This window comes from Sus scrofa, chromosome 4, assembly GCF_000003025.6.
Source record: "Sus scrofa isolate TJ Tabasco breed Duroc chromosome 4, Sscrofa11.1, whole genome shotgun sequence".
Classification (NCBI taxonomy): domain Eukaryota; kingdom Metazoa; phylum Chordata; class Mammalia; order Artiodactyla; family Suidae; genus Sus; species Sus scrofa.
In genome coordinates this window covers 34,927,449-34,942,109 of record NC_010446.5, presented here as the reverse complement: position 1 = coordinate 34,942,109, position 14,661 = coordinate 34,927,449, and the positions used below count along the sequence as shown (strand labels likewise).

Genomic DNA, 14,661 nt, shown 5'->3' with positions numbered 1-14,661 from the left:
TTTAATAAGGGTAACCAGGCGTTCCCGTCATGGCTCAGCAGTTAAGGAACCCGACTAGTATCCATGAGGACGCGGGTTCAATCCCTGGGCTCACTCAGTGGGTTAAGCATCGCAAGTGGGTTGCCATGAGCTGTGGTGTAGGTCACAGACACGGCTCAGATCCTGCGTTGCTGTGGCTGTGGTGCAGGCCGGCGGCTACAGCTCCAATTGGACTCCTAGCCTCGGAACCTCCATATGCCTCAGGTGGGGCCCTGAAAACAAAATAAATAAATAAAGGTAACTAAAACAATACTAAAGAAATGAGTGTAAATCCATTGAGGAAATGAAAAGTGTTTTATTCACCTTGTATTTCTTACGACACTTGGCATAGTGCCTTAGAGCAGACAGGCAATAAATGTTTGTGGAAAAAATAATATTAACAATAATAATAATAATAACGGTACCTCTGAGATTCCCTAACATGGTGATCAAACAATCCAAATGGGCCTGAACTTTCAAAGATAAATGTATCACTTTAAAAAGGAATCAGGGAGTTCCCATCATGGCTCAATGGTTAACGAACCCAACTAGCATCCATCAGGATGTGGGTTCCATCCCTGGCCTTGCTCATTGGGTTAAGGATATGGCATTGCCATAAGTGGTGGTGTAGGTCACAGATGCTGCTCAGATCCCACATTGCTATGATGTAGGCCAGCAGGTGCAGCTCCAGCTCCATTGGACCCCTAGCCTGGGAACCTCTATATACCATGAGTGTGGCCCTAAAAAGATGAGAAAAAAAAAAAAGAATTAGAAGGAAGAGCAGAACAAGAGAACAATACAAAAGAATGAACTCTGGGATTGGAAAGCAGAAATAACCCGGAGTGAGTTTTTGAGATCTCTCTGGCTTCTTCACCCATAAGAGGAGCTATCTGTGGCCCTATCACCTCAAGGCAATGCAGCAGAGATGGATGAGAAATCCTTAGAGGGAGAGCTGCTCAGGCTTCACATAGAGCAGTGTTGTGATGGTCAAGATACAAGACAAAGATCTGGAACCTCGGGGACCAAGTGATTCTCAATGTAACTACCAGGGTCCCTTAGAACAGACCCTTCTGACTATAATAACACTATTTAAAGTTGAAAAAAATGCAGAAATAAGAAAAGACACTTGCCTTATGGAAAGTAAAAAAAATTAAAAAACGCCATTCAGTGAAGAATACTAGGATATCTTTTACCTTTTTAAATGTTCAAAACTTCAATCTGCTAAATCTACTGGAAATGTATCCTAGCATATAATCGTACATAAAGTAAAAGTTACTGTACAAAAATGATAACAGCAAAAAAAGTTATTTGTTATCAAGTGATCAATAATGGAATGGCTAAGTAACCTGAGGTATATCCATTCAATGGAATATTATATGCTCAATTACATATTATCTACAAGGAATATAAAAGAAAATGTAAAATTCCTTAAGAAAAGTAAAAACTTCTATTTCTTTTACTCTCAGTACTTCACTTCTGACACTAATGTGTGAGGCGTTTTCCACACTAACCAGTTCTGTCATTCTGAGTACCAAGTGGGTGGCCTATAACTCAGTTCTTACAACTCACTACCTGGAGTTAATGCAAAAAACCCTCAGCTTAAGGGCTCAGTCCAAGACTGTTCCCGACTCCAGATACCAGCTACAATCCCAGGTTGTCACCTGTACTTCTGACCAATTAGCTATAGATCAGAGGTTCCTAAGACACCACCCCCCAGGTGTAATAATTCACTACAATAGTTGGCAGAACTCAAGAAAAGAGTTTACTTACTAGAGTACCAATTTGTTATAAAAGGATACAACTCAAGAACTTCCAGATGGAAGAGATACACACAACAAGGTATGGGGGAAGGGGCGTGGGGTTTCCATGCTCTCTCCCAGTAGGCCACCCTTCCAGCACTTTGCTGTGTTTTGCAACCTAGAAGGTCTCCAGACCTCATTACTCAGGATTTTTAGGGAGGTTCCATCCCATGGCATGGTTGATTAAATCATTAGTCATTGGTGACTGAATTCAGTCTCCAGCTTCTCTTCCCTCCCTGGAGGTTGGGGGGTAGGGGGTGGCAGGAAAGAAGAGGCTAAGAGTCCCAACCCTCTATCCACCAAGAGATTTCATGAACATAAATTCAGATGTGGTTGAAAGGGGCATTTTATGAATAACACTCAAAAACTCCAAGGGTTTCAGGAGCTCTGTGCCAGCAACCAAGGACACAGCTTAGGGTATATAGTTAAACTAAAAAAAAAAAAAAAAATTCTTTTTTGTCTTTTTATCTCTTCTAGGGCCTCACCCAAGTCACACGGAGGTTCCCAGGCTAGGGGACTAATCGGAGCTATAGCCGCCAGCCTACACCACAGCCCCAGCAACACCAGATCCTAGCTGCATCTGCGACCTACACCACAGCTCACGGCAACGCGGGATCCTTAACCCACTGAGTGAGGCCAGGGATCGAGCTCATAACCTCCTGATTCCTAGTCAGACTCATTTCCGCTGCACCACGATGAGAACTCTCCCCCACATTTTTTTTAATTATATATGAATGTGACTATATAACTAAGAAAAATCTCTCTATAAAAATAATGAAATGGTCCAAATATTAACCCTATTTGCCTTTGAATATCTGTATTATTATATTTTTCTTATATTTTTCTACATTGTGCAGATTTTACTTCATGATAATGCCCTACTTTTATAATGATAGGGAGGAGGGTATGAAGGAAACAGCACCCAAGCTCCGGGGAGCATATTCTTTAAGTGTCTGGATTAGAAAAACACAAAACGCAGCCTTCCTGTTGCTTTCCCAAGACACTTCAGAGGCCGGGGCTAACTTCTGATTCTCACTGCTTGCCTTCTGGTCTCACGTGGAAACAGCCCGTCATGTCCTCCAAAGGATGAGGTGGTGGGAACTCAGCATCCCAGACTTCCCACATCCTGGTCCTCCCCTTCCACGAGTCACAGAGCAAAATCCCATCAAAGGGCTCTTACTTTAAATATCCTATTAGAAATATTAGGTCACATGTCTAAAGAGGAGTGAGTGTGTGTGTGTGTCTTTCTGTCTGTACATCTGCTTCCTGCCCTTTCCCTCTATCTTCAAGGCCAGCAAGACAAACTCCAGGGCAACAATGCAGCGATCTGCCTGTGTCAACTCTGATAAATCTGAATGATAAATGATAGGTCTATTAATCAAAACAGAAGATCAATGCCAAAAAGTGAGAACCAAAGGAACTCTAGTCAGGATAATAATCCGATATGAAACAATTTTAAATAACAAGAGATTCAAGTCCATCCTGCCTCTCAAATGCCAAAAAAATACAAATTAATAATCTCAGACCCCTATCAGCAGTATTCCGGGCCCTAATATTGAGTTAGGCTACCTATTTCCCCTCCAAGTTCATACAACAATCTGATAAATACTCAAAATCCCTTACATAGCACTATAGAGATATATATCACATATTCTACTACTTTAAAATAATGAAAGAAAATATCCCAAATATGAACACCAGCTGCCTATGAATTGCGGGTAATATACTAAGGTTATGGGAGTTTCTGTTGGCTCAGCAGTGACAAAACTAACTAGTATCAACAAGGATGTGGGTTCAATCCCTGGCCTCAGTGGGTTAAGGATTCCTCATGGCTGTGCGCAGTGGTGTAGGTCACAGATGTGGCTCAGATCTGGCGTTGCTGTGGCTGTGGTGTAGGCCAGCAGCTGTAGTTCTGATCTGATCCCTAGCCTGGGAACTTCCATATGTTGTGGGTACAGCCCTAAAAAGACAAACAAACAAATTAATCAATTAACTAATTAAATGACAGCTATGTTCCTAAAAGCACCTAAAAGCATGGGGGTAAATTAGAGTGTTTTCCCTATTAAAAGTACACCCAATGGTGAGTTCACCATTGACAGAAATTCTCTGAAATAATAAAACACAAAACACATTTTGGTAAAGAAAATAGGGATCCCTCTAATTTCTCTCTTTAGTAAATTCAAGTATATGCAGCATCTTGCAGAACATGATGGCTGGAAAGTGGCGCGCCTGTGCCGTGGCTGAGCCACCCCGGTGGCAGCAGGGGTTCTCTGTGTGAGACGCTGCACCTCATGCCTACAGGTGTTGCCCATCCAGCCTTCTCAACCTTCACAGCAGCAACGAAACGGGTCCAAGGTATTGCCTGGTTGTCACCGGAAGACGCAAGCTGCAGGAGGTAGCCCAGCAAAAAGTGGCCGCACTAAGACTGAAGCCAGGTTGATCCAGCTCCAGAGAAGAGGTGCTCTTTCCACTATGGATCTACAAACTGCCTCTGCGTCCCTTTTGGCTTCCACCAAAAATAGCCTTGCCCAAGCTTAGCTTGGACAACCTGTGGGAAAAACAACTGGTACCAACAAACCAAAGACACTATCAATATAGATTTGATAATGCTGAATGATGAAGGTGCTGAAGGATTATGTCGATTTTCTTTTTCTTTTCTCTTTCTTTTTTTTTTTGTCTTTTTAGGGCCAAACTGTGGCATATGCAGGTTCCCAGGCTAGGGGTCGAATCAGAGCTGTAATCGCTGGCCTAAGCCACAGCCACAGCAACACAGGATCAGAGCCATGTCTGCGACCTACACCACAGCTCACAGCAACACCAGATCTTTAACCCACTAAGCGAGGCCAGGGATCGAACCCACATACTCATGGATCCTAGTCAGGTTGGTTACCGCTGAGCCACCACGGGCTCTCCACTGTGTCCATTTTCAAAGAGTTAATCAGTGCTCAAATTAGAACTAGAGGAAGGAAACTATATATGGCCCTTCCAATACTGGAAACAGAAAAAATAAACCAATTACATGGTCTGGTGGGGAAAAGAAAGGTATTGAGGGCCTAAAAATAGTTGTCATGTTATCTCTGCTTCAATAATAGCAGATTAGCACACATTCTCTTGGAAATGTCACCTAGGCAACCAGAAATACAAAGACAGAGACGTTCAGAAAAATGTATGTATGTGAATCTATTTTTGCCATCTTTTGAACGTAAATGAACATTATTGCAAGGACAAAAATTAGGAGACTAAAAAGGGGGGGAAAGGTAGGCACAGAAGAAAGTTTGTAAGCAGGTGCCCAGTATAAAGTTGGATAATAAGGTATAAAAATAAGTCTCTATTTGTACAAGAAGCCTGGACCTAATATCTCAGATGTATCTATTAAGAGTGTTAAACATATTTTTTCTATGTTGTTGAAATCTCATGTTTTTATCTCATAAACCAAAGGCAGATTAACAGAAAAGAGGGTAGCCTGGCAAACTTTAAAACACATTTGGAAAACTCTCAAGTCCCACTTAACTAGGGTAACATATGTCCCCATTTGCCTGAATTGCCTAGGACATCCTTGTTTGTGTCTGCTGTTTTGTTGTATTAATTAAAAAGCACCCTCCCACACACATGACAACCCATGGAGTTCCTGTTGTGCCTCAGTGGGTTAAGAACCCAACATAGTGTCTGCAAGGATGCAGGTTCGATCCCTGGGAGCCCTCAGTGGTTTAAGGACTCAGCGGCAGGGATCACAGATGCAGCTCAGATCCTGTATTGCTGTGGCTGTGGTGTAGGCCAGCGGCTGCAGCTCCAATTTGACCCCTAGCCTGGGAACGTCCACATGCCGCAGGTGTGGCTACCAAAAGAAAAAAAAAAAAAAAGGCTCCCCTGCTTCCCACTCAAAAGTGTCCTAGTGTGAACAGTAAATTATATAGTCACTTTACATTTAGCCAAGATGTATTTCTTGACCACTTAATGATGTACTAGCACCTAGGTTGGGAACTTAGACGAATACCAAAATGATTTTGGAGACAGAATCCCTGACCTCCAGAACACTACAATCTGGCAGAAGAGATAGAAATAACACCTGAAACAATTGTGAAATAGTGAAAACGTGACAATTATTGGTGTGATCTAGGCTGTACATGCCTTGGTCCACATCAGAGACAAAGTAGAGAGTGTATCCACTCAACTGGGACCCTCCAGAAACGCAATGGTAAAAGCCATCAGGCTTCATGAGCACATACTGCATACCTGGCACTGTGCCAAGCATGCCCTGTGACGTCACTTCACGCCCTAAACAACCCTAGATGCGAAGCATTAGCATTATGCTCATTTTGCAAATGAGATGACTCACCCGAAGTCACACCAGAGAATTCAAATGCCCGACTCCCCGAGCATACATTCCCCACCCCTGCAGTGTGGACACACTGCTTCCTGAAGCCTGGTTTCTCCAGGAGGTGAGGCAGCAGTCACCTGGTATCAGAGCCATCAGCCCTTCTTTGGGCTCAAGCTGCGGACAAGAGCTGGCAGTGGGTGGCTGCATCCATCAGGGCCCAGGCCAGCCCCAGAGGACTCTGAGATCCTTCGGAGGAGGCTAGAGAGGAGACAGCCTGAGGGTTCAGGAAAGCAGGGAAGGCTCACAACAGCTAGAAGCATTACCATCCCAGGCCCAAGTGCCCAAGGGGTTGGGGGGGAGCGGCTAAAGGACACAGAGAGAATGGCTGGAGGGGGAGGACGCCTCGAAGGAGCTGTGGGTTTTGGCCACAGAAAAGCCAACCCAAAGCCTGCAACCCAGCAAGAGGGACAAAGGAGAAAAATACCCTCACTCTCCTCCCTCCCCCACTCACACTCCCCCACCCCAACTCCCAACAGTGAGCGAGACCCACCACTGTCTGCACTGTACTAGCAATCAGAAGATAGGGAGTTCCCGCTGTGGCTCAGCAGTAACAAACCCAACCAGCATCCATGAGGATGCAGGTTCATTTCCTGGCCTCGCTCAGTGGGTTAAGGATCTGGTGTTGCCAGGAGCTGTGGTATAGGTGGTTTGGATTCGGCGATGCTGTGGCTCTGGCATAGGCTGGCAGCTGCAGCTCTGATTTGACCCCTAGCCTGGGAACCTCCACATGCCACGGGTGCGGCCCTAAAAAGCAGAAAAAGAAACAAAGAAATCAGAAGACAAAGACGGACACTGATGCTGATGGTAGAGATCAACCTCTCAGGGCACAGAGCCAGGCAGATAAGGGAGGAGAGAGGACACAAGAGGAGGTGACAAAAGATGGCCAGGCTGCTCACTGTCCTTGTCCCTATAGAAGAGTATGCTTCAACTAAAGTGGAGTAAACTGGCCTGGGCGCTCTTTGGGGGTCAAGAAGGTGCTTATAAGCCAGAAGATGCCATGCTCAGCATCTCTGTGACACCAGGGCCAGCTTCATGGGCAAGTGACAGGTGCAGTCCCACAACGTACTGTGCTCAAAAGGGCCCCCTACTTGGTCTAATACTCTGCTGACACCATCGTGAAATTCTCAATAACTTTTTAACAAGGGCCTCACATTTTCATTTTGCCCTGGGCCTCATAAATTATGTAGCCAGTCTTGTGGAAGGCAAACCATTTTCTTCAGTTGGTGAGATTAAATTTTCTAAGCATCACAGTATTCCAAGTATACTCCTCAAAGCAAACAGATCCAAAGTTAATATCAACCAGAGCAACAATGTTACAGCAGAATATATAACATAATAAAGTGAAGGGATATTTTACCTTTTTTTTTTTTCTTTCCTCTTTCTGTTATGAAGTCACACTGCAAAGTGACGGAGAAACCAAAATTAGCTGCCCCCTGGAGAGAAATGGCCTTAATGACAACTGCCTCTCCAAAGCACAAAGGAAATGGATTTTGGCTCTTACCAGTTAATGTGATCAATACAGACAAACAAATAGCATAATTTACACCCTGGGATGGACTCTCTTGATATATTCCACCTGATGAGTTATAGCCATCGAATTAGCCAGGTAATTGCCAAAGCTACCCTTGACCTTGTCATATGTGCCTAGGTCCCGCTTATGTGCACAGGCCCCACTTTGGGATTCAGTATTGAAAATACATGCATAAAAGGCTAGTTGAGGGGCTGAAGACATTTACAAACCATATTTCTAAGCCAGGGTTTTCTGAAAGACAAGAAACTTGAGCCTTTATTGCTTCTGCTTCATTTTCCTAAAACACTCCAACATCCCTAAGATTCCTCTGAGTATTTACAGTTTCAAAAGCATCTAGCAGAGTTCCCATTGTGGTTCAGCAGAAATGAATGAGGATGCGGGTTCACCTCCTGGCCCTGCTCAGTGGGTTAAGGATCCGGCATTGCCGTGAGCTATGGTGTAGGTTACAGACATGGCTCAGACCTGGCATTGCTGTGGCTATGGCATAGGCTAGCAGCTACAGCTCTGATTCGACCCTTAGCCTGGGAACCTCATATGCTGCGGGTATGACCCTAGAAAGCAAAAAAATAAGAAATAAGAAATAAAAGCATCTAGCAACCCCACGTGAGCACCAGAATAGGGCCAGCAGGTGCCCTTCATCTATTCATTTTCTCCAAAGCCACTGGACAAAGCAAAGCACAGAAAACTTCTAGCCAAGGTAGAGATCAAACTGGTTTTTGTGAGCTTCTTTCACTCGTCTCTTCATTTCAGAAATAAGGAATGGCAGATTCTAAGAATTTTGTTTGTTCTGTCACTTAAAGTTAAAATGAAATGTCAACAGACCAGTTCAAAAGCATTTACAAGACCTCTCCTGTATCAAGGAACCTATAGTCTAGGCAGTAAATAAAATCTATGGGCATAATGACAGAATCAGAAGATCAAGGGTGGCAATGCATACTCATGAAGACTGTTGTGGGTTGAATGGTGGCCCCCCAAAAGATATGCCCAATCCTAACCCCAGGAACAGATGAATGTGATCTTATTTGTTAAAAAGGTCTTTGCAGATATAATTAAGTTGAAGATATTGACATAAGATTATCCTATAAAATGAAAACTAAAACCATGAGAGAGCACCTCACCCCTGTTAGAATGGTCATCATTAAAAATACAAGAGATCACAAATGCTGGTGTGGATGTGAAGAAAAGGAGACCCTTGTGCCCTGTTGGTGGGATTGTAAATTGGTGTGTCCTCTATGAAAAACAGTATGGAAGACCTCAAAAAATTAAAATTAGAACTACCCTATGACCCAGCAACTCCATTTCTGAGAGGATATCTAAAGGATATGCAAAACACTAACTCAGAAAACTATCTGCAACCCCATATTCATAACAGCATTATTTACAATAGCCAAGACACAGAAACAAACCAAGTGTCCACTGATTATGAATGTATAAAGAAGTTGTGGTATATATACACATGGGAACATTATTCAGCCATTAAAAATGAGAAAATCCCACCATATGCAACAACATGGATGGACCATAAAGGCATTGGTGCTAGTAAGTCAGACAGAGACAAATATTACATGATATCACTTATAAGTGGCATCTAAAAACAAAAGAATGTTAAAACCCACCAAACTCACAGAAAAAGAGACCAGACTTGTGGTTACCAGATGTAGAGGATGGGGGAGGAAGGGACTGAAAGAAGACGGTCAAAAGGTACAAACTTGAAGTTGTCAGAGGAGTAAGTGGTAGGAACAGAATGTACAATGGGATGACTCTGGGAACACGGCTGTGTGATGGATGGGAAAGAGGTTAAAAGGATACATCCTGAGAGTTGACATCATAAAAGAACCTTTTCTTTCTTTTCTTCTTTCTGTTCTTCGTATTGTATCAACATGAGGTGATGGATGTTCACTGAGCCTTAGTGCAATCATTTCACACGACATGTACATTCAACCATCAGGCTGTACACCTTAAACTGAGAGTGATGGATGTCAGCGTTTCTCAGTAAAACTGGTAGAAAAAGAAAATCATCCCAAATCATTATCCAGGTGAGCCCTAAATCCAGGGACACATGTCCTTAGAAGGGACACACAGAGGAGAGAAGGAAGCCACATGACCCCGGAGGCAGAGGTGGGAGTGATGCAGCCTCCAGCCCAGAAACTAGGAGAAGCAAGCACAGAATTGTCCTCCAGGGCCTCTGGGAAAAGCTTGGCCCTTCTGATGACTTGATTTCAGATTTCTGGCCTCCAAAACGGTGAGAAACTAAATTTCTATTATTTTAAGCCATCCAGTTTGCGGTAATTTGTTACAGAGGCCACAGGAAACTCATACAAGCCCTCAGCCACATCTCTCACCTGTGGCTTCAGCTTTACAGACTCTGGGAATGGAAAATATGAGGCCTTCCGAAGCAGCCCGTTCTGTTTCTACAGTAGGCCTCGTTCTAGCCCCAGAATAAGTCTCTTTCCGGTGCAGTACTTCACGTACTTGAAGATCATAATTCCCAGGCTCCCACAGGGCTTTTTCCGGCTAGAGAGCCCCTCAAGTCATGCCCCTGGGGAGATGGGTTCTACCCCCCACCCCTCCCCCCCACTCCTCCATCCCCCACCCCTATCCTCTCCTCCCCACCACACTAGACAAGGCCTTCTGTGTCCAATCCAGCAGGACAGCACCAAGGAAACCACCATCTCCCTTGGCCTCAACACTCTTCTCCTTCCAATGTTTAAGCAGCCCGGTTATACTGTCAACTCTTTTGGAACCTTCCACTAAAAGCAAAACAAAACAAATATGTCTTTTTATGTGTGTTTCAAGGACATACTGTCACCCCATAGATTACATAGAAGACACTTTGTATCAAAATATAATCAATCAGGGAGTTCCCCTTGTGGCTCAGTGGTCAAGGAATCCGACTAGGAACCATGAGGTTGTGGGTTTGATCCCTGGCCTTGCTCAGTGGGTTAAGGATCTGGCGTTGCCGTGAGCTGTGCAGACGCAGCTCGGATCCTGTGTTGCTGTGGCTGTGGTGTAGGCCGGTGGCTACAGCTCCAATTACACCTCTAGCCTGGCAACCTCCATATGCCACAGAATCAGCCCTAGAAATGGCAAAAAAGACAAAAATAAAAATGAAAAAGTATACATATAACCAATCAACTACGAAACATATCTACAAAATACACATTGTGATTTAGAAAAAAAGGGGGGCAGGCCTTCCGAGCAGTCCCTTCCTCTACATTTTGACAGCCGAGCTAGATTTGTATAGATTATTATCAAAGAATCAACACACACAGGTTTCAGGAAAACCTCACATTCCAGATCCAACTGGATGTGCTGAAGAAATGTTCCTGGGTTGAAATTCCAGCTCCACAACTTACTAGCTACTGACCTAGAGTAGGTCACTCAACCTCTTGTTCCCTCACCTGTAAAGGAGAACGGGCAGGCTCCCTTGGGCTGACTGAGCTCTGCTTTGTCCCTCTAGATGCGGCCCTCTCCCTGCTCCACTCAGCTCTCAGACCCAGGAGGCTGATTTCTATGTACAAGGCAGTCCCTGCATTTCTTGCCCTCTGGCCTCTGGCTGATTGGGCCAATCGGAAGGCACCCGTCGAAGATTCTAGGGAAAAGAGTGGTTGGGGACCTGGTGCTGCCTGGCCAGACCACAGCTTGACAGGAGCTGTATTCTTTTACTGAAGTGCAATTCCAGAAACCACTCTCTCAGGTCACCCTTCCAGGGCTGGGAGGTAAAGGTTTCACACTTTGCCAGCCAGTCTGGGTGACTTCCCTTAACCTTGTCCACATCTTTTTGAATACAGTGGTCCCCCACTTACCTGTGCAGGATACGTTCCAAGACTCCCAATGGATGTCTGACACAACAGATAGTACTGAACCCCATATATACTATGATGGTTCCTGTACATACGTACCTGTGGTAAAGCTTAATTTGTAAGTTAAGCACAGTAAGAGACTAACAACAATACCTGTAAGAAAATCAAAGTTGTAACAATATACTGTAATAGAAGTCATGTGAATGTGGTCTCCCTCTCTCAAAATATTTCACTGCACATATTTAATGCCTTTTCCATCTTCACTAAACATTAATCCTGTACTTGGGCCATAACTTTCAGTTTGAGGTACGACCTCAAAACTAACATGCATGTCTTTTTCTTGCTTCCAAATTTCACAGATGGAATGGGTTAAGGATCCCGTGTTATCATTACAGTGCCTCTGATCACTGCTATGGTGCAGATTCAGTCCCTGACCCGGGAACTTCTATATGCCACAAGAACAACCAAAGAAAAAAAAAAAGGTTAAATGTAAATTTTATGTTATGTATATTTAGCCACAATTTTTAAATGTATTTAAGAAATATTTATTGCTCACTTATTGCACCAAACATTGCACTGGGGAAAAACAAACTGGAAGGATACTACGCCCATCAAGGGGGATCATCTCCTGCACTCGCCCCCATATACCCTGCGTTTCCACTGAACCATTTCCTAACTATGTCTGGCACTTTCATGCTGGAATACAAATTCCTTCGAGACAGGGGACTAGATCATATTCATCCAAATCCCTAGAACTTAACAAAATGTCAAGCACATAGAAACGCCTCAAATGGAGTTCCCGTCGTGACGCAGTGGTTAATGAATCCGACTAGGAACCATGAGGTTGTGGGTTCGATCCCCGCCCTTGCTCAGTTGGTTAACGATCCGGCGTCGCCGTGAGCTGTGGTGTAGGTTGCAGACACGGCTTGGATCCCGCGTTGCTGTGGCTCTGGCGTAGGCCAGTGGCTACAGCTCCGATTAGACCCCTAGCCTGGGAACCTCCATATGCCACGGGAGCGGCCCAAAGAAATAGCAAAAAAAGACAAAAATAATAATAATAATAATAATTTAAAAAAAAAGAAACGCCTCAAAAATAACAGTTGAGGAGTTCCTGTCAGAGCTCGACGGTAATGAACCTGACTAGTTTCCATGCGGATACGGCTTTGATCCCTGGCCTCGCTCAGTGGGTTAAGCATCTGGCATGGCCATGAGCTGTGGTGTAGGTGACAGATGCAGCTGGGACCCACATTGCTGTGGCTGTGGCGCAGGCTGAGAAATTTCTACCCAGAACTTTGACCCCTAGCCTGGGAACTTCCATGTGCTGCAGGTGTGGCCTTAAAAAGACTATATAAATATAAATACGTTATATTTATATATTTTATATATATATATAAAGACTGTAAATACAGTCCTAAAAAAGGCCTAGATAGGCCTATAAATATATATAGTCTTTTTAGGGCCACACCTGCAGCACATGGAAGTTCCCAGACTATACATATATAGTTGAAACAGTTGAATCATGAAGAAAAATCTAGCCCAAGAAGTCTGTTTTCTTTTCTCATGTCTTCTAATCAGTCAGTACTTAATACTTCTTTTTTTTTTTTTTTTTGGGTCTTTTTGCCATTTCTTGGGCGGCTCCCACAGCATATGGGGGTTCCCAGCCTAGGGGTCGAATCGGAGCTGTAGCTGCCAGTCTACACCACAGCCACAGCAACGTGGGATCCGAGCCACATCTGCGACCTACACCACAACTCACGGCAACACCAGATACTTAACCCACTGAGCGAGGCTAGTGATCGAACCCGCAACCTCATGGTTCCTAGTCGGATTCGTTAACCACTGCGCCATGATGGGAACTCCAATACTTCTTAAAGTTAGTTACCAACATTTTCAAAATGAAAAGAACAGAGCTTCATGCTAAACTCACTTTAAATTATTCTGTTCACAAATAATTCTATTAAGTGCATGAATTGTGGTGTTTCAAATCAGAACGCCTTTGTCTGCTAGCCATGTGTCCTTGGGCAAGTTACTGAGTAGCCCTAAGCCTGTTTTCTTTATCTGTTAAGTGACAAGGCTGACACTACTGTACTGAACAGCTTTTGCTTTTCTATCCAAATCTGTTGGCCAATCTCCTGGTGACAGTATAACAATATTCTGCTGGAGAAACACCCTTGCTCCTAATTCTTAGTCTATGGTTCAGGGATAAAACCTGTAACCAAGACCAAGCCCTAGACTAGTGTGGAACTCGGGCCACGGGAACAGGCATGGGACCCAATCAAAGCCAATGACCAGAGCCTATCATTGCCAACAAAGCTGGGATAGAGGCTCCCACCTTCCAGATGGACTTAAATCCCAGACTACATAAGCTCTATAAACTCTAGAGCTCTTCCATCCATTCTGCAGTGAAAAGGGGCCTAAAAATGGTGCTAACTCAAAGAAAGCAAACCAAGAAATGTGAAGATGGAATTCAGGTGCTGATAATTATGCTTGAGCCCTAAATCGAGCCAGACTTGAAGTTTCTTCCTCTGGACTGAGGAGTTATCAGAACCAAAATAATGTTCTTTTTTTTCACTCAAAATAGTCTGAGCTTTGGGGTTCCTGATCCTTGCAACAGAATTGAATCCTAATTAAGTATCTCCTGAAAAAATTATTACAAAGATGAAATACATATATGGAGAGCACACACTCAATAAACGGAAGCTATTAATGTCAACAGCAGCCATAGTTCATTGCTGTGGTGGAAGGTTCCGGTTTCTTCCGGGGATCACTTCTAACTCATGCGCTCTGTTCTTAATTTCTGCCTTCATTGTTCTCCAGTGATATTCTATCATAAGGATAGAGACAGAGGTCTAGTGAGGACCAAGCCTGGCTGTCCCTACTGCCTAATCCCACACCCTGACAGACATCACTAATTGACTGCAGCACTCTTTCCTACTGAGAGCCTGGACCCAGCCTTGGCTTCCTCTTTGGACTCGGCACTTCAGGAAGCCACTACCAATCAATCAAAGATGACAGGCAAAATGAAACCAGTTGTCTCTGCTCCAGAACAGCAGTTGGCAGGTTTTCTATAAAGAACTGGGTAGTATTTTAGGTATGGTCTCTACTACATCGTCTTTTTTGTGTTTTGACTTG

The 14,661-nt window shown here is 44.0% G+C and overlaps 1 protein-coding gene across 5 annotated transcripts in view; it reads right to left on the bottom strand.

The window, feature by feature from the left end:
• Positions 1–14,661, bottom strand: part of NCALD (neurocalcin delta) — a 445,133-nt gene that overhangs the window by 427,284 nt on the left and 3,188 nt on the right. The window lies entirely within an intron of this gene.